General features: G+C 37.3%; 1 pseudogene; it reads left to right on the forward strand.

Annotated features, from left to right (window-relative positions):
- Window positions 1–8,200: 8,200 nt before the first annotated feature.
- The window catches only part of LOC133046622 (large ribosomal subunit protein eL8-like), a 94,564-nt pseudogene continuing 77,926 nt past the window's right edge, over window positions 8,201–24,838 (forward strand).

Genomic DNA, 24,838 nt, shown 5'->3' on the forward strand with positions numbered 1-24,838 from the left:
GGAAATTCAAATGTCAATATATAGCCTTAAGTCTGGTCTTCTAACCTGAGACCTAATATACTGAACTCTTTGCTTAACAACGGCCTGTGGATTATCCCAATACCTCAGAGACATTTTTTTTTTCCTTCTGATTTTCAAATGATTTTCTGTCTTTCCAAAATGATTCTCGTCTGGGTAATCTGTACTGCAATGGACAGAAACCACCTCAACTGTTGTCCCAACTAACCAAACCAGGAACGCTCTCTCCTCAGTGCCCATGCCCTGTTTAGTCAAGTTACAGAGTTCTCTGGATTTTCAATGGGTGCTACTCCTTCTTCACTCTTCCAACTTCCCTGTTGTTTCTTCCTTCAATTTCTCATCTTTTCTCTGAAGACTTATTAGTGGGACCACTGTTTTGAATCTGGTTTCTCACTAACCTTCTTTAACAACTACAATAATTTTAGCTTTTAGAGAGACAGAAAGAAAACTTGACAGAGAAGAGAGGGGTATGGAGAGAAAGGTTTCTGCTGCTGCTAAGTCACTTCAGTCATGTCCGACTCTGTGCGACCCCATAGACGGCAGCCCACCAGGCTCCCCCGTCCCTGGGATTCTCCAGGCAAGAACCCCGGAGTGGGGTGCCATTTCCTTCTCCAATGCATGAAATTTAAAAGTGAAAGTGAAATTGAAGTCGCTCAGTCGTGTCCGACTCTTCGCGACCCCATGGACTGTAGCCCACCAGGCTTCTCCGTCCATGGGATTTTCCAGGCAGGAGTACTGGAGTGGGTTGCCATTTCCCTCTCCAAGGCTTCTGCTATAACAATACAATAGTTTCATTTCTAAGACGGTGGGTTATCAGCAATTATATGAAAAAAATTTACATTTTGGGAAAAAATGTGCTTTTAGAAAACTAGTTTCTAAGTAGTAAAATCTCTGTTTCCACGTAGAAATTTGAATGACAGAGATTTTTCACATCTGTATATCCACACTGAGAAGATCTTCAAATTAAAGCAGCGAATATATATTCTAGGGAGGTCCTTATTTGCTGGAATAAATATATTAATAAGATCCTTGGAATATGTTCTTGAAGGTCATAAGGTCCTCAGGAAATATGCATTAGAAAATGTGTGTTGTTCTACTAATCACCAGGTTTCTGTTTGTTAAGCCAAGCATGGAAGTTTAAAGAGAAAAAATGAATTGTTTAGGGGAATTCAGAAAAAAAAAAAGTTAGCAGGTCTTCAAATGATGAAAGATGGAAGTGATAAATTACATTGCAGAGAAAAGGAACTTTGCTGCTAGAACAGAGATTCCAAATTAGAAATGTCATGAAAATTTCCCTGATATAAGTATAATGTGAATCTTTCCCCCTAGTCAGTCTTCTTCCAAAGAACTGTTGACATAAGGCAAACTTTAGTCTTTCCTCACTTGATCTTATCATATCAGTTAACTCTATGTGTTCTTGAGGTATAGGAGAAACAAAATGGCAACATAAAACCTAGCTTTCTCTCCTCTCAACCCGTACTCTGTGGTCCTCTATTTAAATTACTCTCATCTGATGTCTGTGATTGTCTGATTCTTCCATTACACAGTATTATTCTTACAGGACAGAGGCCATACATTCATCATCTATCACTCTCTCCACAAACTCCCACTTGTTTCATCTCTTCAGAATCTAAAATAATGCTTTAGATACAGCACACCAGCCACTTTTACAACAGTATTTTTAAAAGTGACAAAACACCAAGCATCTTAATTTTTAAACCCCGTTTTGTCTAATAACTCTGTTCCTATTACCCATTTTTATGGAATAAACCAGAAAATAAAAGAGACATTTTCAAGCCTTTGGAATTAACTTATGGTTAAAATCAACCTACTAAAGAAACAGAGAAACTTTAAAATATACCTCTTATCTGCTTAAGGAATAAAGCAGCCTGAAATAAAATACTATTTGCCTAGTTTTTGAGGAATTCTTGCCAAGTTTGGTGTAGAAGAATAAACTTTTCTAGGAGCTGTGGTAAGCCTTAGGAATGAGTATCTCTATACTCCTTTATCTTCTAAACATAACCTTAAAATAAAAATGGATTAGCTCTATTACCTGCAGCCCCACTATTTCATTGCTTCTGGAAATAGATCATTTGCCTACGAAAGAATTTAAGATGTTTCACAGGTGTTATTTTATATCTTGCAATTTCTTACTATTATTTACAGCTACAAACTTTGCATTCTCCAAAATGTTTTTGAAGTCAGAATTTCAGTACCTCATTAAGGGTTGTAAACCAAAAAGTGTCACTATCACAAATTATTGCTTTATAAATATTCTTAAACAAATGTACCTTGTGATTATTATTTAATCAGAAAATAATATGTTATTGGATGGGAATTCTATTATTTTCTAATTTTATGAAAGAAAGTCTATTCCATACAGAATCACATTTCAAAATATAAAGATTGTTTTCTGTTCTAATAGCTCTGTTATAAACATTGCCATATATTAAGGTTTATTCTAATTCCAGACCAATACATGGACATTGTGTAAAATAAACAGCTTTTTAAAAAGCAAACTGAACAAAGTGTCTTGCAGCACGAATGAACAATTATCATGTTTCTTCATCTCCTGGAAAAGTTCTTACTGTAGCTGTAAGCCCCAGTGAGTTATAGTTCTCTTATACACATAAAAAAAGATAATGGTTATAAGTCCTCTATGTGAGTTTCAACTTTCACCTCTCTTTCTAAAGTTAAAAGTTAGCTTCCAAAGCTTTTAGAAGGCTGCTGCCCTTTTCAAACTGCATTTCTAGTACATCAGTCTTATTGATTTATTCATAGTAAATGTTACCCGCTCATTCTTTGTGTGTGAAAATGAAGAAGGCTACATAAGTGCTTCCCAAACCCTGGCAACCATCTCAGATGTAACTTGGCTAAACAGTGAAAATGTATTCTTTCTGATCAGGACAATGGGCAGGCTGGAGAGGGAAAATGGGGCTCTCAGAGCCAACTAGGATAGGTCATAAATTCTAGTTTACCACCAATATCAAATGTGAAATATTTTACCATTCCAGGAACTGTTACTTCCAGAAAATGATAGAGCCTCTCCACTAATGAAGGCATTGATCCTGAACTGAACCATGAGTGCATGATGTAAATTGGAGGAATCTTTTTGGAGAAATCCATTTTTGAGTCTCAAAGTCCTTCAGTTTAATATAAAGGAATGCATATCAAAAGAAACAAGTGAGGCAGCTTAACTCTATTACCCAAAATACAAATTTGCAAAGAGGAAAAAAAAATTAGACCTCTTATGGTTATACTAAAATATCTCATCTCCCTTTATTTATGTTTATTCATTTTATTTCTCTAACTTTTTAGCCCTGAATTTGCATTGTATATTTTATTCCATGTGACAATTTATGCTGAACTAACTGATTTGCTACTACCTAAAGGTTTATACAGTAGGGAAAACCTGAAAAACATTTTTTGACCAATAATAAAAAAAAAAAATATGCAATAGGTTCAGTTCAGTTCAGTCGCTCAGTCGTGTCCAACTCTTTGCAACCCCATGGACTATAGCACGCCAGGCTTCCCTGTCCATCACCAACTCCTGGAGCTTGCTCAAACTCGTGTCCATTGAGTTCATGATGCCATCCAACCATTTCATCCTCTGCCAACCCCTTCTCCTGCCTTCAATCTTTCCCAGCACCAGGGTCTTTTCCAGTGAGTCAGTTCTTTACACCAGGTGGCCAAAGTACTGGAGTTTCAGCTTCAACATCAGTCCTTCCAATAAATATTCAGGACTGATTTCCTTTAGGATGGATTGGTTGGATCTACTTACAGTCCAAGGGACTCGAGTCGTCTCCAACACCACAGTTCAAAAGCATCATTTCTTCAGTGCTCAGCTTTTTTTATGATCCAACTCTCACATCCATAAGTGACTACTGGAAAAACCATAACTTTGACTAGACATAGTAGACTAGATATAATAGGTAATAGACTAGATGTAATAGGTAAGTTCACCTTTTTATTATCTTTATTGCTTATCCATTAAAAAGAAAAGCAAGAAGCTAAGATGATTTGATCTGAGTAGTTTGATCCCCAGCACCCATTCTCTAGTTCAATATTTAGAAAGATAACAATCAAACTTATGAGAGAAACAAATGATGATGTTACTATTTTCTAGAAAGCAAGTATGACCAGAAAATTCTCTTTATTGTTTAGTGCTGACCCAATTAGTCAGTAATGGGGCAGTGGGGCCAGTGTGTAGTGAAGGATGTTCTAAGCTGATTCTTCATGCCTCAGTGTTAAATATAAATCGCAAAGGAGCACCTAACATTTGAGATAAGCATGTAATAGGAAATTACAGTGATAATGTCAATATGCTAAATGAACAACAGAAACAATGTTTGTAGGTGAGGAAAAAATGCAAAGATAATATATGTAAAGGGGAAAAACATGGTCCTCTAAAGAAAGAGAAAAAGAAAGGAGACAAAAAAGAAAGGTAGGAGGAAGGGAAAAGAAAAAAGAAACATAAAAGGAAACTCAGGAAAAAGAAAACATTAATATACATTATAGAAGAATTTTTTTTTTTTGAAATAGAGATCTGACAGAAAAATCAAGGAAATCCAATAGGAAAGGTAATAAAATATTAATAACTAGAGAAATATAATTTTCATTTTTTGCTTTATAATATCAGGATACATATGTGACTTACCTAGTTGCTCAATTGAACTAATTTGAAGTTCTCAGCTAATAATTCTAATAACTAATATAAATAATATTGACTATAACATAAGCTGAGTTTGTTTTTTTTTCTTCTTCTTCTGAAGATTTCCATTAAAGTCATCCTTAAAAATTCAATTCCTGGGACTTTTCTCAAGAAATGGATGGTATATTACAACCATTTATGGTTGTACAGTGTTCATCCATATGTCCTATTACCACACATAAAAAGTCATGTCCTCTTATGTAGAAAAGAAACATTTTGCATAGAACCAGCTTTACACATCCAAAGGACTACAAAAGAACATGTATACACTTAAGTTGGCATCATTCTGGAAGATCTCTGTGGTCTGATACAAAGGATGATGTTCCTGTCACAACAGAATGCTTATAACATTTTTATTTGAAGAAATTCTGCAGAATTGAATTTATGCAATATTTTAATTGTACAAACAGGTTGTTGGTACAGAGTTTTTTACTTATATACATTGTCCATCATTACTAGAATGCATAATATTATATATCACTATTCTCTACTCATGAATGTTAGACTTTAAAAGAATGCTTTACCTGAATGGTGATTTCTTTAAACTTTGTTTATTTCATATATTATATGTGAAAGTGAACAGTCGCTCAGTCGTGTCCAACTCTTTGTAACCCCATGAAGTGTAGCCCACTAGGATCCTCTGTCCATGGGATTCTTCAGACAAGAATACTGGAATGGGTAGCCATTACCTTTTCCAGGGGATCTTCCTGACCCAGGAATTGAACCCAAGTCTCCCTCCCTGCAGGCAGATTCTTCACTGTCTGAGCCACTAGGAAAGCCCATTTGGACATTAATAATAAGCTAATAATCAATAAAGAAAGGATAAAGAAAATTATAGGAAAAGTAAGGAAAACATATTCTTCAGGATCTATGCTCAAATGAAATGATTTTTAAAAGCACTTAGGATAATAAGTTGTGATATTGATAACATTTTATGTAAGCATGTTTTAAAAATCATCCATTTGAATTCAAGAGGGAGAGGAAGGATAAAAATCTGTTTTCCTCTAAGATAGCTTTCTTTAATTATGGATTATTCATTATCTAGGCTAGTTTTCTTTTTATTTATGCAGAATTCTTATCTCATGATAATCATATACTATATCAACATTTTGAATTCTTACTATGGAAATGATACTAAGATCTATTCAGCCCCCAAATATTTTTACAATACTTCCATTCATCTTTTGGGCTTCCCTTGTGGCTCAGTTGGTAAAGAATTCGCCTACAATGCGGGAGACCTAGGTTCAATACCTGGGTTGGGAGAAGGGAATGGCTATCCACTCCAGTATTCTGTCCTGGAGAATCTCATGGACTGTATAGTCCATGGGGTTGCAAAGAGTCAGACATGACTGAGTGACTTTCACATCATCATCCATTCATTTTTGGCTGTACTTCCCCAAATCTGTTCCAAAACTTTTCCATTTTTCTCAGTTTCATATTCACTGATATTAATCCCACATATTTATTGAGAAATCAAAGTTATCTAAAGTGACGTCTGTCCTCATTCTCTACTACATAGCTCCTTCTTCCTACCTTCTAGCCTCAGGCCAGAAAGCATCTGCACCACTGCCAAAAACTAATTTCTCTACTTAAGTTTTCAGTTACAGACCAGTCCAAGCTCTGTATGCTTCAGTTCTCATTCTCCTTTATAACTTTAATTTCATCAAGCAGGTAACTTTTAAATTCATCAACCAACACAGAGATGACCACTGAACACTGATGCTATTATTTTACCTCTCAACTACGGCCCTCCTTTAAAATGACTAATATCTAAGGATTAGTGTCTCCCAATCACTGCCTTTCCATGCCAACTCTATTCTTTCTTCCAAATTCCTCCCTCTCAACTGTCAAAAAATATCAGGGATTCACATAACTAATAGTTGTTTCCAAGCCTACATTTTCCTTAATTTCCCTGAAGACAGTTCTGTTTCCCCTTACTCGTTGAAAGACCGAGTCTTCCCTTCTACTTGCCTTGCTCATGAGTGAATGCGGTGTGTGCATTTCCAACTGTCTAAGGTCGCTTGTATATGGTTGTGTTTTCTTATTTTAACACAATACACCTACATCTAAATTTAAGATTATAAAATGATGTTTTTATACTAAGCCCAACGACAGGGTCAAGTCCTAAGTACCAAGAAACTATTTCAGCCCCTTCTCCAATCCTGGGACCCAGAACAGATTAGGATGAGGGCTTGCTGGAATGACACCCTCAGACCACAGCTAGGAAAAGAAAAGCCCCATTGTTCCTCACATTTATCACCTGTGTTCTCTGGAGAGCAGTGAGTCCTGGAGGCTTTTAGGTGGTAAAACTGACCTGCTGCGGAACAAGGAAACACCAGCAAATCAGGACCCCCCCCACCCCACCCCACCCCCGCCAACGCGCCGCAAGTTCTGCAGTAGTAGATGGGGGTCGTCCATCCCTGAAAGTTACTTTATTGAGAGAGATGGTGTTCAGAGGGTAGCGGCCACACTGGAGCCATGCGCATCTCCAAAAGCGGATCATGGTAAGAGGTGCTAGATTCTTGGGAAGCATCTGAGCAGTCTAGTCTAGGAGCGTTTGTCTCTGGTGTGATGGAGACCGTCCTCACTGGCTCCTTGTGTTCCAGCCACCTGCAGACAGAAGCACCGCTTGACTCAGAAACACAGCCACCGTCCGCCTTTGCCTGGAGAGAAGCTCGCTCTCAGCGCGTTGGAGGCGGTGATGCGCTCCACGCGGGCCGCTGGGAACTGGACCTGCCCGCGCATCCCACGCAGCGTGGCCGGCGGCTCCTCCCAGACCCGTGGGGCCGCGCCTCAGTGCCCGGGCTCCGGCTTCAGCAGGAGGGACTCCGACATGTTAGCTCGTGGGTGGACGCCAGGACGACTGGTCGGTGGTGTCCAGTCCGTCCATCTCCACCAGGAGGTAGTTGAGCATTTGCACCCCTCGGAGGTGGAGAAGCAGGACACGCGGGTGGAGTGCTTCTTGCTCCAGGCGTGGATCCCCGCGGTGTATGCGTTGTGGGGCGCTGGGTGGAGACCTCGCTCCATGGACTCCAGGCGGCTCCTTGCAGGAAGAGCACCAGTGATTCGGAAGCTATTACCTTGGCCTGCAGGGTCTTCCCACCACGGCCTGCCGGGCAAGAAGGGCTGACTCCTCTTCCCATCATCCCCAAGATGGAGGGGCATTTCCAAAGAAGCCCCCAAGGAAACTGGAATCCTGACCTTGCCTTCGATATTCAGATCACCTGCAGCCGCTGGAAGCTTCTCTCAAATGTGTCAGTATTTGTAACCTGCATTCGGTACATCAAGGCCAGACAAGGCCACCCGAACGCCCCGGCTCCGTGTTGCAGATAGACTTTAACCATATCTCCGCGGGGCACTGTCTGAACCCACCTCACTTTGTTCTTGGCCAGCATCTCGTGGGCAAAGTTGGTCTGGGAAATGGTAGCCCTGCTGGTGCTGAGCGGATGCAGTAGGCTCCTGAGAAGAGAGATGACGCAAGGTGAGTAGATGCTCCCAGTAGGGCTGGCCCTTCCTAGCCTTGAACCTTCTCTCCTCTGCATCATCTTCAAGGGTCCTCCTCTGGGACTTATTATTGTTTTTAGTCCTCTGCTTCCTACTTGAGGTGTTAAAATAGTAAGTACCACCTAGAAGTTTCGAGTCTGACTGGATTCTGGACTAGAGGTTTTTTCAACAGCAATCCACTGATCCCATCAAAGGCAGGTGTTACCAGCTGGCAGTTGCAAGCTCTTTAGCTTCTGCCTCCAGCCTAGGCAACACTGGCCTGAAGCAGGTGTACAAAATTTAGCCATCCCCTCCCACCTGAGTGAAGAGACCTGGTTTCCAGCCCCAGCCTAGGAACTGAAGCCTCCTAGAATACCACCCAGGCCCTGGGAGGGACCTTCTTCCTTTTCTTTTTCTTTCCTAGTTGAAGTTCTTTTTGTTTTTAGAGCAACTAAAAAACATTTAATATGAAACCTGTTTTAAAAAGGAGCATAGTAGAAGTGAAAAGCTCAAACATGATTCACTAGATTATGACAATACAGTTAGGGGCTGCAAGAATAAATAATCCCTGAGCTTGAAAAAACATCAAAAGACGTGACCTAATCTGAAAATCAAGCACAGAAGTAAAAAATGAAAGAGAGAAATAACAGATTCCATGACCTTTGTGATAATATAAAAAACAGTCTAACATGTATGTTATTCAAATGCACAATGAGAGGACTGAAAGAAGGACAGAAGCACAGTTGGAAATTAACACGAGTAATTCTTAGAATTTGGTGAAAAGCATAATTTATAGATTAAAGAAGGACAGTGAACTGCCAAAAGAATAAGTGAAAGCACTCTACAACAAGTTTATTTTCTTTTTTTTTAAAAAAATAAATAAATAAATAAAATGACTAGCATACCAAGAAAAAAAAAAAAAAAGAATAAGTGAAAGCAAAATTTTTAACTGACACAAGAATCCTGAATAAAAATATGTAAATACTCTTAAAACTCAACAATAAATGGGCAATCTAAGAAATGGGCAAAAACCTTGGATAATTCACAAAGAAAGATGCAAAGTGCGAAATAAAGATGAGAGAAAAGTTCAACGTTATTCATAAGGAAAACTTTAAAGTCATATATATATATACATATATATATATATATATATATACACACACACACACTAGAAAGGCTAAAATTTAAGTCTGTTAACAACAAATGTTGGTCAGGATTCCTAACAACTAGTTCTCTCATACATGCTGATAAGAATGTAAATAATCCACCTTCTATTACCAAAAAAAAAAAAACACCAAATTTGGTTGCCTATTAGAAAGGTATATATAAAGGTATATACCTGTCCCTGAAATTCTACCTACCAAGATCAGTGAAATCCCATGTCTACAAATAGTCTGACACAAGAATATCTAGAGCTGCTTTATAGAAGAGTCAAAAATGTGAAGTGGCTCTGCTGTCCATAGGAAAATACATAAATATTCTGTGGTAAATTCATATAACAAAAATACTGCTCATCAGTAATAATAAGCTACTAATACATATAAAAATAGTTGCATCTCACAAAAATGTTGACAAACGAGTCCAATTCAAGAAATTATGATTTCTTGAAATGCTGTATGATTCCAAATGCTGTATGATTCTGTTTGTAATGTATTCTAAAACAAGGAAAACCAATCTATGATGGAAAAAAATTATAACATTGTTTATCTCTTTAGAGGGTGAAAGCATTGATGAAAAATAGCCAAATGTTAACTTTCTGAGGTGATGGAAATATTCTTAGTATATGCATTTATTAAAACTCAATAAGTTATACATTTAAGCTTTGTTCATTACACTTTAATTAAATTTTACTACCAAATGTTGGGGTCCTTTAATGGACCGGAACCTTGTGGTACGGAGTCGACGATAAGAAAGTGAAAGAGAGAAAGAGAGAGAGAGAGAGAGACAAAAAAGACCCAGGGACCTAAGCTCTGGTGGAGCAAAGGTGCTTTAATGATTTTCCTATGAGTATATATAGGCTGTGGTACAAGAAACTTCTTTCGGGAATGATAGAGATCAGAAAACCAAACGTACAGCAACTGTTACCAAGGGAACAAGGGGTAATGTTAGTCACAAGGTCAGGACACAATCCATATCTCAAGAAAGAGGAACGAGACTAAGCAGTTTTGTCCTAAAGAGAATGTTTACTAAAGGAGACCCAAGCCTGCCTCACATAATGACCTCAGTCCCTGGGAGCAGCGTGCTGTTCTGCTTGAAGAGGGACAAAGGACTCATGAGAGACAGCACATAGGAATCCTCCCGTCAAACATTCCCTGACAACCAAAAAATAAAAAGAAAGTAAACAAATATTGAACTCTAGTTTGTAGGTTTCCTTTTTGTTTGTTGTTTAGTAGTATGTTACCCATTTTGAAACTGTATTCTGTTTGCTGAGTTAAAGCAAATGTGTAATGAGGGCCAGATTTCTCACTGGTTTGGAATGGAGTTAAAAATGTTAAAAAGAAAAATATATCTAGAAGGTTCCTAAAGTGTTGGATAAAATTAGAGACATCAATAAGAGTTCATTAGCTGTATTGTTGTTCAATCGCTGCATCATGTCTGACTCTTTGAGACCTCATGGACTCCAGCACGCCAGGCTTCCCTGTCCTTCACCATCTCCCAAAGCTTGCTCAAACTCATGTCCATCGAGTCAGTGATGCCATCCAACCATCTCGTCTTCTGTCAACCCCTTCTCCTCCTGCCCTCAATCTTTCCCAGCATCAGGGTCTTTTCCAATGAGTCAGCTCTTTGCAGTAGATACAGAAATATGCATATGTTCAAGTTCTGTTCACTGGTAGGGCGTAGAAGCTGTTAATATACACAGTGTCCAGTTGTATTTTCTAAGAACTGTTGCCGATAAAAAAGGAACAAGGAGTGTAGCTAATAATAGAGCTGAGCCAGAGAAAGTGATATGCATGTCTGGGCTATCCTGTAGTTCCAGGCATTAAAGCGCTAGAGAATCATAGAGGCAGATCAGGGGAGGGCCGCATACTCTGAGAGAGCAAGAGATAAAGAATGTTAAAGTAAAAAAGGATAACTGTCAACAACTGATGAGTGTGAAAAAAGCATGAAGCAACTTATCTGTAAATCTGAAACTAAAACAAGATGAAATGTAGTAAAATATATTGTAGTCAGTGTCTTAAAAAGGATTGAAAGCCACTAGACTACTCTAGTCAGTATAACTGAATTCACCCCTGGAATGCTGACTGCACCCTTCTTTTAATAATGGTTTCACTATGAATGATGCCTATTTCCTACATCTCTGTCACGACCAGTCCCTCAGAGTTCACCTGTTCTTCTCCATGTGACTTTTTAGCTGATATCTTTACACCTGACTGGGTGGACCACTCAGGTATAATTTATAAGTGCTTCCCTTACATTATTCTTACTTTTTGGTATCTCTTTTGTTTTAAAGTGTTTGTAGCTCTGAAAGGGAGAAATACTATTTCTACTGTTGCCAACCCTCAGAGCTAACTACTTTGTATGAGCCAAGCAGGTTCTTAATATTTTCAGTGTGATTGTTTCTCATATGAAAAAAAAAAAAAAAACACAACATATATTAGAAAATCAAGTTTTTTCAGGGTTTGGGTTACTTTATAACTTTTTGAAATTGAAACTCATTTCATTACTGCAGTTGTGTTTTAACTTGTGAGTTACTTTAATAGCTCAAACATCAGTCAGTTCATGACATTGCATTTACTACTCTGTCTTGTAGGATATAGCCTCTATTATGCCATCAAAACATTTTCACACCTTGATTCTATTTTGATCACATTTATCAAAATTATCCAATTTCCTGGTCCTTGTATAACATGGTCTTTGTGGGCAGAAAACATTATTATATGAAAGACTTTATCTTTAGTGGATTCTGTACTGACAAGAGGAGCGAGAGTGAACAGATGCCTTCAAACTCCAGTGACCATCTGCTGGGCCCTGAGCAGTCCTCCTGACAGAGGAGCAGTCTGTAGAGTGCTTACTCATAAAACACCCATTTTGTGAATGAAATGGTTTTAGTGGTCTCTGAGGCCATCGCTTTGTCACTCTCTGTCAGTACTAAAATTAATGTGGAAATAAAAGTAAACAAAGTATCTTTCCTTCCTGTGTTTCCAAAAATTTATCGACTTGTTTAAACATCTAACTCTACTGCAAGCAAACATGGTTTTATTATAATTGCATTTAAATCTTGATGGAAAACAGAAACTTCTCATCAAATAGCTTTTCCTCTTTCAGATTATATATATGAGCTTACAACTGAACTCTAGTCTACTCTTCAAGTAGAAGACCCAGTTTTTTTAAAAAATTTATAGAAAAAAAAATTTAAAGAGGTAATTTTCTCCTCTAGACATACTAACTGCCACATACTGATATTGGCATATAATGACATCACCTGCTAAAACCTGCAATAGTCTGCTAGGGCTAATCTAACATAACACCACAGACTGTATGGCTTAAACAACAGAAATTCATTTTCTCATAATTCTGGAGGTTAGAAGTCCAAGATCAAAGTTGGTTGGTTTCCGCTGAGGGCTGTACAGGAAGGGTCTTCTCCGGGTCTCTCTCCTTGGCCTACAGATGACGCTTTCTCACTCTGCCTTCCCATGGTTGTCCTTTTGTACATGCTTGTGTTCTGTCTGCCTAAACTCCTTCAGAGCCTTTCTCATGTAAGTTATTTCCCTAGATCTAGACTTCACTTTATTCCCATCACTACTTAGTCACTGGATGTCATTGGTAGTCATTGGTAGTCATTGACTACCTTACTCAATTTCTCCTCTTTTATACATTTAATACTTCACCATATAATGGACTTCTGTTATAAGCTCAATATAGTGTTAATTGCTGGAGAGATAATAAATAAAAGTACATTATGAGCATACATTTATATTATGAGGGTACACTTACCCTCATAATATATAATTGGGAGATGACCTCTGGTTGTGTTTATATAGGTATGTGTTGCAGGTGGTATTGTACAGTGACTGAAAGTGGTAACTGGTGAGTGTCTAAGAAAACTGGTTTAGCTGTAGTTGGTGTTAGCCATTCAGTCATATCCAACTCTTTGCGACTCCATGGACTGTAGTCTGCCAGGCTCCTCTAGCCATGGAATTCTCCAAACAATAATACTGGAGTGGGTGTCCATTCCCTTCTCCAGAGGATCTTCCAGAACCAGGCATTGAACCCGTGTCTCCCACAGTGCAGGCAGATTCTTTACCATTTGAGCCACCAGGGAGAAAGAAAGAGAACTTTAAAAATGCCTCCTCAGAGATATTTTAGTCTAGCAGGAGGAGAGCTGCCATCAGCTGAGGTGAGGAAAACAGCAGTTGGAACAGGTTTGGAGTCAAGGAGTTCAGAATATCAGTTTTGGAAATGCCAAATTTGATGGTCTAATTAGAAACATTAAAAGAAAAAAAAGCTAATAGGCTCTCACATGTTTTAGTCTGAAATTCCTATAGAAGTCTGGTGAGAGATCAAAACTGAAAGTTACTAGGGTTGGATAAGATCACCAAGAAAATAAGTGCAAAGAGAAGAGTAAGTCAATGCACACCAAACAGGAGTGCTTAGAGGTAAAAGAATACTCTAGAAATTCTTCTGGAGTGAAAGAATTTTTACTTTTTCTCTCATCTACCCTCATAGTTTTCCCTAATGACTCAGGTGGTAAAGAATCCACCTTCTATGCAGGAGACCTGGATTCCATCCCTGTGTTCAGAAGATCCTCTGGAAGAGGACATGGCAACCCACTCCAGTATTCTTGCCTGGAGAATCCCCATGGACAGAGGGGCTACAGTCCATTGAGTCACAAAGAGTCAGACATGACTGAGCGACTAAGCACAACCTTCATAATATATAGCTGGGAGATGACTGAGAAGGACTGAAATGAAAGGACGGAGGGACGTCAGGTCCCGGGAGTGTTCTGGAAACTAGTGAAGGAGTTCAAAACCAGGCCTCTTGGATTGCAGGCAGATTATTTACCACCTGAGCCTCCAATGGATTTGAGATGATTGGAACTGCCAAGGGAAATTGTACAGAAAGGGGAAAACTGGCACCAAAGTTGCATTTTATCAGCCTGTAAGTAATGATTAAAGTAATTTAAACCACTGAAAATCTTGAAGGATTTCTTCAGCTGTTCTGAGGAGAAAGATGAGAAAAGGGCTAAAGTTGGAATCTAGGGGGTCAGGCACTGGGCGGAAATACAGCAAAGGCTGTTCCTAAACTTTAGGATTTAAAAAATTCTTAGGTTTTATGATACTTCAAAATAAAATTTTATTTCTAGTGTTTGACAGATTTTGACAGCATAGAACCTATTTCTCTTTCCTAAAACTCAAATGTATATAGGTGAAAGCTTGTGTAGAATAAGTTCATTCTGATACTTTGGTATCATATGTACACTCCAAACTTTTTTCACTTTACCTTTTAACTTTACCTTCCTCAAGGCTCTCTTATAAATGCTGAGGTACAACGCCCCTTCTCAAGTTTAAATCATTGCCCTGCATTTTCCTTTCATCCCCTAACTAAGGACACTTATTGCAGGCTGATTTTCTCACATCTCAGAAGCCTCCATCACTGGCATATTCACTTCGGGACCTAGCTTCTCTCTACAGATTAAACTGAATTTCCTCTTATTGCTGACCCTCCCCCAGGGGATCTTCCTAAGCATGAAGTCGCATCTACCTGTGTCTCCTGCATTGCAGGCCGATTCTTAACCCACTGAGCCACCTGGGAAGCCCACTCTTTGACCTATATCTCCCTATTCTTCCAACCCCTCAGTCCTGGGAAGCCACCATTCTACTCTCTGTTTCTATGTGTTCGGTGTTTTTATGTTTTAATGTGGGTGAGATTGTACTGCATGTATATTTCTTTGATAAACAGTTTTATTATAATGGATCTTAAAGCAAATCACCAGAGGGAAACAGAACAGTCTAAACAATTTAGATATGGGCAGTGGCAAAGATTAGAGTGTTTTTAAATCAGCAGTTCTTGAACTTAAATTTCTGCCTTGCACTTCTGATAGCAAAATGAAGGTAATTCTGGCTTCGGATTCTAGCTTCATATTTTTGAGAGTAGGATCCTCCTATTTCTCTCACCCTCAACCTTATCCCACTACTCAAGCAATGTAAAGTGGTCTTGTAAACTTTGCCCCCTGTATCCATTATGTCTGAAAAGAAAATTGATTTTAACTCTGATGACGCAAATTAGACACGATGAAGCCGGCAGGCTTGGGGAGTGGGGCTCTCTCTCTTTTTCTCTTTATTAAACACTGAGACTCAAAGGAAATAATTTCTTTCCTAAGTATTGTCTCAAGTCCTACCTTCCTGTGGTTCAGGATTTATTTTTAGTCAAGTTTTCTTCTCAAGAAGAAGTTGTAGGTGAGGTGAGATATAGGTGTGCAATGAGGTGCAAAAACTAAAAATATCTCAGTAGACCTTTGAAGGAGAGAGATCTTTGTGTGATTAGAGGAAGAGCAATTCTTTACAGTTTTATGATCCTCTTTCCTAGTTAGACTGAGGTATTTATGAAGAAAAAGTGATTGTCTATTTCTTTAGATTTAACTGTTTTATAGTTATCTTAAGTATTGAAAACATGCTTACAGTCAACCAACAAATGGTTATTCACCATGTTACACAAATTCTAGCCCTGGACCAGTCAGTCTCAATTCTTCAAACCTATCACATATCACTAATTCTAAGACACCTAGGTGTGACTGTATGTGTACATATCCACAAGTACAACAACTACATGTATAAGAAAAAAAAAAAAAGAAACCCATAAGGCCTGTATCTACTGGATCAGCAGTAATATCTCTCCATATAGTTTAGTAGTAATACCTCCCATATAGTTTTTATCTTTTATTTTTTTACGGCTGGATCCACTTTATTCCTGGACTTCCCAGGTGGCTGAGCGGTAAAGAATCTGTGCACAATACAGGAGATGCAGGTTCAATCCCTGGGTTAGGAAGATGCCTTGAAGAAAGGAAATGACAGCCCACTCCAGTATTCTTGCCTGGATAACCCCAATCCAAGGGGTTGCTAAAGAGTCAGACATGACTGAGCGACTAAACAACAGCAATAATAACTAATGTATATCCCACTTCATTCCTAACACCAAAATAAAGGCAAATGAATTAAAGATTAACATATAAATAGTGAGATATACTTGCTTCGCGTATTTTTGTATTGTTTGAATTCACTTAGCAGCACACTTTTCAAATAATTTTTAATATGGTAAAATATACGTAAGATTTACCATTTTAACCATTTTTAAGTGTACATTTAAGTGACATTAGTACATTTACTTTGCTATGCAGTTATCATCACTACCCATTTTTTTTCCAGAAATTTTTATATTCCCCAATTGAAACACTGTACCCATCAAACTGCTCCACATTCTATTTTCCCCCAATTCTACTTTTTGTTTCTATAAATTTGACTACTCGAGGTAATTCATACAAGTAGAATTGCACAGTATTTGTACTTCTGTGGCTTATTTCACTCAGCACTATCTTTTTTAGCATAAATATTTTTATGATGCATCCATGTTATAACATGTGTCAGAATTTCCTCCCTTTTTTGAGGCTGAATAATATTCCATTCTGGTTTGTCTATCCATTCATCTACTGATGGGCATGTGGGTTGTTCCCACCTTTTGGATATTGTGAATAATATTACTATGAACATAGGTAGATAAGACAGAAGAGACCAGGAAGTTTATCCTCCCAGCCTCACCCTACTCCATCCCTGTCCATAAGTCAGAAAGAGAGTTCTCACCAGAAACCAAATCTGCCAGAAACTTGAACTTGTAGTATTCGAGAACTGCAAGAAAGTAAATTTCTGTGTGTGTGCGCACAGTTGCGCGGTCCTATATGACTCTTTGCGACCTATGGACTGTTGCCCGCCAGGCTCCTCTGTCTATGAGATTTTTCAGGCAAGATTACTAAAGTAGGTTGCCATTTCCTTCTCCAGGGGATCTTATCCACCCTCAGTTCAGTTCAGTTCAGTTCAGTCACTCAGTCATGTCCGACTCTTTGACACCCCGTGGACTGCAGCATGCCAGGCTTCCCTGAGCATCACCAACTCCTGGAGCTTGCACAAACTCTTGTCCAGTGGATCTTGCCCACCCTAGTTTAAACTGTATGGTTTTGATCTTATTCCACTCATTATCCTATGATGAAATTTTGTATAAATTTTGTGTAAGTATTCATTAGAATTAGTTTTTTGTAAAGTCTTTAAAGAGGAATGATTATGGTTAAATGCTCCTTTAATTAACGTTCACTTACCTATTTCTCAACAAGATAAAATAAAGCCTAATCAATCTGCTGCTGTAAAAATTAATGTCTTAGGTTTAATGATATAGGGGCAGTTCCTCCTGATAATAGCATTTATGTCATTCTTTAGCTTTATTCATACCTTATTTTTATATTGAACTAGCTTCTAAAATCTACCACTGAAAAGAATGTGAAAGCTCCTGAATTAAGTTCTCTAGGGCAGCCTGTTCACTTTCTCCTAAGGGGAATGAAGTATGCATGTGATTGTGAAAGGATGATGCTCTTTATTTTTTTGTAAAGTAAATTGCATTTTGTGGTAGAGACGGGAGAACTCAGTCCTTTCAGAAACTGGCTGAACAAATTAAATCAGAATTTTGTTCTTGCCACCTCTTTGATTTCCCCAGTCCTTCTTAACTTTTTCTTAATGAATGTTGTCCTTTGAGCCATAACTCATCTGCTACAGAACATGCCGGTTCAAGTGAGGGTGGTAATTTCCTAAGGGTACTTGACTCAGAGAAATTCCAACAAAAAAACTAATTTTAAACTTAATGTTTGTTATAAATCACACCTAAGAAACCAAAGGGAGTTTTCCTTTTAAATGCTATTGAGACCAGAGTAAACTAGAAAGGAGTTTAGTAGTTGGAAAAGCAAGGCTGAGACTCAGAAGAAAACATCTTATGTTTATTTTGTGCTAGTCTGTGGTAAATTAAGAAATCTTTTCATTTCTTCCCCCTTAATATATAACTTATCACTAATTTTATTAGGTGAACATACAAGCTGCTCTCCTCTTCAGAGTGCTGTCAGTAAGGAGGGAGAAGGGTGGTAATGCTTAACCAGCAAAAGAAAAATGAAATCCAAGAAGTCCTTTAACTTATTTTAAGATGAAGCAAAAAGAATCAGGTGTGTTTTTTTTTTTCTTTTAAACAAAATAACATTATTTTTGTAAACTGAAAGAAATTCTAACCACTGATGAAGACAAAAAGAAGACAAGACCCTCTTCCAGAAACACATTTGTAATTAAATTGCTAAGAATCAGTAATACATCTCCTTTCCTCTCCTCTAGGCATTCCTTTTGAAGATCTTTCATCATATATATTTACTGCAAGGAAAAAATGAGGTTGGACAAATGAGTATAGCAATATTTAATCATTCATAATTTTTCTAGTCTAGTAAAACTTCCCTTCAGAAGATTGAGTGAAGGATAGTACATCATCATAGGAAAGATTTCAAAGCCTGTAGTCAGCGTCAACATTAGAATCATGGTATAGGACAAAACCTCCAGAGTTTAGGCACAGCTAGTATAAACCTCACTCTTGTTTTGATTAAAAACATCATACATTGACATTTGGTGTTTTTGCATGTACAGATGCAAGGTAGATGGTTCCAGCCATTAAAAAATGTGATATGCAATGAATAAGTGCTACACTGAAATACATTAAAATAAACATGTATGTTACTACTCATTTCTGTATTTACATGTTTATGCTCAAATATATATAGGAAGCTGTACCTGCCGATAGAGATACTGTTTCTAAGGATTGACAGACTCAGATTTCCATGTATTAGTTTTATGTCTCTGGGAATGTTGCTTAGTCTTTCTAAAACTTACGTTTCACTATATACACACACACACATATGCTGCTGCTGCTTCTGTACTGTGCTCAGTCGTGCCCGACTCTTTGCGACCCCATGGTCTGTAGCCCACCAGGCTCCTCAGTTACCCAATATGTGAAATCCCCCCATCCCCTGCTCCTGGCAACCACCAATGACAATGATAGGCCCACAGACGATACTAGATATAGGTTTCCACCACAGCTATTTTTGAACTTTTGCAATTATCAATATTGTAAGGGCTTACAGAAGACAGTCTTCACAGGGAATTTCTAAAGTTGGATATACTAATAATCCCTTCTCTCCCCTATACTTATTAACGACGTGATTTTTAAAATGCTCTCCTCAGTTCAATGCCTTATTTGATGCTCAGGTGTAAGTCCTAATTAGATTAAGCTCATCCTGGTAATATGGTAATCAATGGTATGTACAGCAGCATCAATTTGGCAGTGACAGCAAAGAGCACGTCCTCTGGTAAATTCTAGGAAATTTTTCCTCATTATCATAAAAAATTAATTTCTACCTACAGCAAACATTGTCCTATTTGAATGTGACATCTGAAAATGGAAAAGTCGTCTTTTAGACACATAAGGAGAACTCACTTGAAAAAATATAAAGACATGATCATGAAATCAAAGTGCAAAGATAAAAATAACCAACCCTGGAGTAATTCTACCTCTGTATATTTTACTATGGGAGATCTTTTTGTTCTTAAATTTTAGCTCTTTTGGGTGGGATTTATCTTATTTTAAGTGGAAAGTAGTTTCACCCATTCATCAGAAGCAAGGGGCTAACTTCAGTATTTGACTTTTGGAGGCTGGTCATTTCATTTATGGGACTTCCCTTGTGGCTCAGCTAGTAAAGAATCTGGCTGCAATGCGGGAAGCCTGGGTTCGACCCTGTGTTGGGAAGATCCCCTGGTGAAGGGAAATGGCTACCCACTCCATTATTCTGGCCTAGAGAATTCCATGGACTGTATAATGACGACTGAGCGACTTTCACTTTCATTTCTTTTATCAGGTGCAAAACATTTTTAAAGAGCTGTGTATGCCTCAGAATAGAGACCGTATAATCATCAAGCTGTAGCATTAGGGAAAGTGGAAAGCCAAATTCAAGATATTGGTGTTTCTTGGTCAATTCATACCAAGCATCTTGGTATGAATCTTGGTCAAGCATCTATATGCTTTTTGTGTGTGTGTAAAAGTAAAGATAAATATTCTGACTGAAATAATGTCAAATCTTTGGTAAATAAAATATTTCATATGTAACTATATATTTATAACGTTCATTATCTTTGACTAACGTTACTATCATGAAATGTTCTGATAATTTTGTGGTCAAACAACTTCCCCTCAGGATGCGTGTATATGTGTGTGTGTGCACATGTGTGTGTATTACTTTTAAAAATACCTACAGACTTTTGTTCATAGCAACTAAGCAGATTAAGTACCCATCTTTATACTAAAAACAGCAAGAATGGTGGCTAAAATATGTTTAACTTAATCAGTTGGAAAAGAGGTGTAGAATATTCGAAAGCTGAAACCTCATTGTAAGAGGGATGCAGAGAGTTTACCAGAGCATTAAAACTCTTTTGCCTTGAAAACATTTGATAAAACTTATTAACTTTCAGTCCGCTGTGGATAAAGCCCATAGTCTACTGAATTGTGTGAACACTCATAAGAGACACTTTGCTCCATTAAACTTGGATACATAAGACTTAATCCTTACTGAAACAGTTAACTATAATTGCCCAACCTTATTTCTAAAGTATACACAGTTCATGACTTCAAGGAAAACAGCCTTATATATAAGCCTTGGCTTTCAGGAGGGGAATGTTTGTTTTTTGTTTTTTTTTCTTTAGATTTCATAATCGCAAGTAAACATCACAGCAAGTTTGCATACCAAATTCACACTGTCTGGATATCAGGCAATCTCAGGTGAACAATTTGTTGGAGGTGACGTTGCTTCCATGTGAATTGTAGAAATGGGAGCAATTTCTCTCCAGAGTAACTACCTTCAACGCTGGCCTCAAATTTTTCCTTTAACAGGTCTCACAATAAATGAGCTCATGGTGTAAACAATCCAATCAAAAAATGAGCAAAGGACCTAAATAGATATTTCTCCAAAGAAGAGAGACAGATGGCCAAAAGGCACGTGAAAAGATGCTCAACATCACTAATTATGAGAGATGTGCAAATCAGCATTACAATGAGATATCACTTCACACTGGTCAGAATGGCCATCATCAAAAAGTCTACAAATAATAAATTCTAGAGAGGGTGTGGAGAAAAGGGAACCCTCCTACATTGTTGGTGAGAATTTAAATTGGTGCAGCCATTATGGAAAATAATATGGAGTTTCCTTAAGCAAAGTAAAGATAAAGCTACCACATTATCCAGCAATCCTACTCCTGGGTATATATCTTGAGAAAATCATAATTCAAGAAGATACATTCACCCTGATGTTCATTGTAGCACTATTTACAATAACCAAGACATGAAGCAGCTGAATGGATAAAGAAGATGTGGTGTATATGCACAGTAAAATATTACTCAGCTATTAAACAGAACCAAATAATGCCATTTGCAGAAACGTGCATGGACCTAGAAATTATCATGCTAAGTGAAGTAAGCAGGACAGAGAAAGACAAATATATGATATCACTTATATGTGGAATCTAAAAAGAAATTGATACAAATGAGTTTATACACAAAATAAAAATAGACCCCCATACAGAGAAAACAAAATTACAGTCACCAAGGGGGAAAGGAGGAATGATAAATTAAGAGTTTGGGATTAAAGTATCCACATTGCTATATATAAAATAGATAACCAACAAGTGCCCACTGTACTCAACAAACTATACTCAATATTTTTAATAACCTATAAGAGAAAAGGATCTGAAAAAGAACAGATATGTGTGTGTGTGTGTATATATATATATATATATATATATATAGGGTGTATGGAATTTAGCATATAAAATACACAAAACATCATTTATTGAAATAGAAAAAAATGTAATAGAGCATATCAAAAGTGCCAAGATAATGTCATCATTCACAGTTACCAATATAGACAAATATTTAAAGAGGATTAAAGAAAAAATAAGGAATGTCAAAAGAAAATGAAATAAAATGGTGTTCTGCAAATGTAAATATAAAATAAAGATATATTAATGAAAATGTATATCACTAGGAAAACTTGAATTTATTTCTCAATAATTTATAAAAATGACTCTAAAGAAGAACTTACTAACATTGTAATAATATATTCAATTGAATCAATATTACAGTTGTTTTCTAGTTGCTAAGTCATGTTTGACTCTCTTATCTTTTAATAAAGTAACAGGCCTAGGTTTTGTTTTCCGTGAATTCTGCCAATTTCATAAGTTTCAGGCTTACTCAAACTATTTTAGAGCCTTTATCTTATGAGAAGTACAGCCTTGACCTAAAGACCCATGAAGACATAAACAAATGAAAAAAATTATGCCAGTTTCACTCATGATTATGAATGTAAAAATATTAAATTAGACATTTGTGGTAGAATCATGAATCTGGAAATAAAATTGGATTTATTTCAGGATTGCAAGGTTTATTTAACATTATAAAATTAGATGATCTAATTCACTGGCATGTTAGCAGAATAGCAATTCATAATGTTTATGTAATAGGCCACAGCATAAGTATTTTCATAAAATTTCTCCATCTGTGACAAAAAGTTAATCTAATTATTAAAGGGTATTTCCATTGCCTGATAACCTTATCAGAATAATTAAATTGTATCTTGTATTCAAAAATATGGTAAGTTTATTTTGAGCTCACTTAAGTTTATTTTGAGTTCAGTATGGATTCACATTGTTGGGCAGCTGTCTCTTGGTGACCTCAGGGTCAGTTGCTTTCTCTCTCATCATGTGTTTGTTTTTTAATTGGAGTATGATCGCTTTAAATGCTGTGCTAATTTCTTCCATACGGCAAAGTAAATCAGCTAAATGTATATATGTATCCACTCTTTTTGGACTTCCTTCCCACCTAGGTCACCACAGAGCATCGAGTAAAGTTCCCTGTACAATACAGTAGGTTCTCATTTGTTATCTATTTCATATGTAATAGTGCATATATGTAAATCCCAATCCATCCCAACCGCTTCCCTGCCTGACTCTTGTATATAGTGCTGCAGTGAACATTGGGGTGCATGTATCTTTTTGAATTGTGGTTTTCTTCAGGTATATGTTCAGAAGTGGGATTGCTGGGTCATATGGAAGATCTGCTGGTGAATGAAATGGCAACCGACTCCAGCGTCCTTGCCTGGGAAATCCCGTGGGCAGAGGAGCCTAGGGGTCTCCAGGCCATGCGGTCACAAGAATCGGACATGACTTAGTGATTTAACCACAACCTCCACCATGGTAGTTCTATTTTTAATTTTTTTAAGAAATCTCCACACTGTTCTCCACAATGCCTATACCAATGTACATTCACACCAACAGTGTAAGAGTGTTCCCTTTTCTCTACACCCTCTCTAGTATTTATTATTTGCAGATGTTTGATGATGGCCATTCTCACTGGTGTGAAGTGATACCTCATTGTAGTTTTCATCTGCATTTTTCTAACAAATAGTGGTGTCATCATATGTTTATAAAATAAGATGAACTTATATTATTCAAAATATCTTTAACAGTGACTGGGAGGACTATTAATCGTTCTGTTAAAATGCCAGGTTTAAGTCATTGTTGCCCCGGACAAACTAGTCTAGTTGGTCATCCTTCAAAAGGATCCTTCTTGGCCATAGCAATTTCTGTCTTTAGGACGGATCATAGAATATGAAAGAATACAAAGATTTAACCTGAGAAATTTTTAATGGGCCATCTTGAAATTACATGTATGACTTTTAAGCAGCTTTATGTGTTGAAATTTTTCATACAGCTTATGGAACTGCAAGCCTGACTAGGAAATTTGGTCAAACATTTTGCTCATAAAGTAAGAAAGGATAGATTTTCATCAACAGTCATTGGTCTTTGCTAAATAAAATATATTTAAAAATATGAAGCAAATATTATACTTAATCCTGAAATACTAAAAGAATGGTAACTCAAGATTAAAAGAAAAGCGAGGTTACACACTCTTATTTAATATTATTTTGGAAATACTATGCAGAGATGAATGAGATATGAGGTACAAAGACTGTAAAGGTATTCAAAAGTGTTATTATTTTTGAATAATATGATTATTTTTATAGAAACCCCTAAATGCTATACATAAAATATTTGTGTTAGTCTCTCAGTCATGTCTGACTCTTTGTGACCCCATGGACTGTAGCCCACCAGGCTTCTCTGTCCATGGAATTAGCCAGGCAAGAATACTTGAGTGGGTTAACATTCCCTTCTCCAGGAGATCTTCCCAACCCAGGGATCAAACCCAAGTCTCCCGCATTGCAGGCAAATTCTGTGGACAGTTTAACATGGATTCTGGATACAAAATTGACATTAAAAATGACACCATTACCCCAAAGGTAAATATAATTAAAAATCACATAGATGATTTGTTTCAAAGCATAAATAAAATGAATATACCTAACAGAAGCTGTAAACAACCAGTATAGAAAATATTTTAATAAACCTTTATAATAGGATCACAAAGAGTTGGACACGACTGAGTGACTGAACAAAAAAGACCTGCATAAACTGAGATATATAACATGTTATAGATTCAAATCGGTTCAGTTCA

This window comes from Dama dama, chromosome 25 (genome assembly GCF_033118175.1).
Source record: "Dama dama isolate Ldn47 chromosome 25, ASM3311817v1, whole genome shotgun sequence".
In the NCBI taxonomy this organism is placed as follows: domain Eukaryota; kingdom Metazoa; phylum Chordata; class Mammalia; order Artiodactyla; family Cervidae; genus Dama; species Dama dama.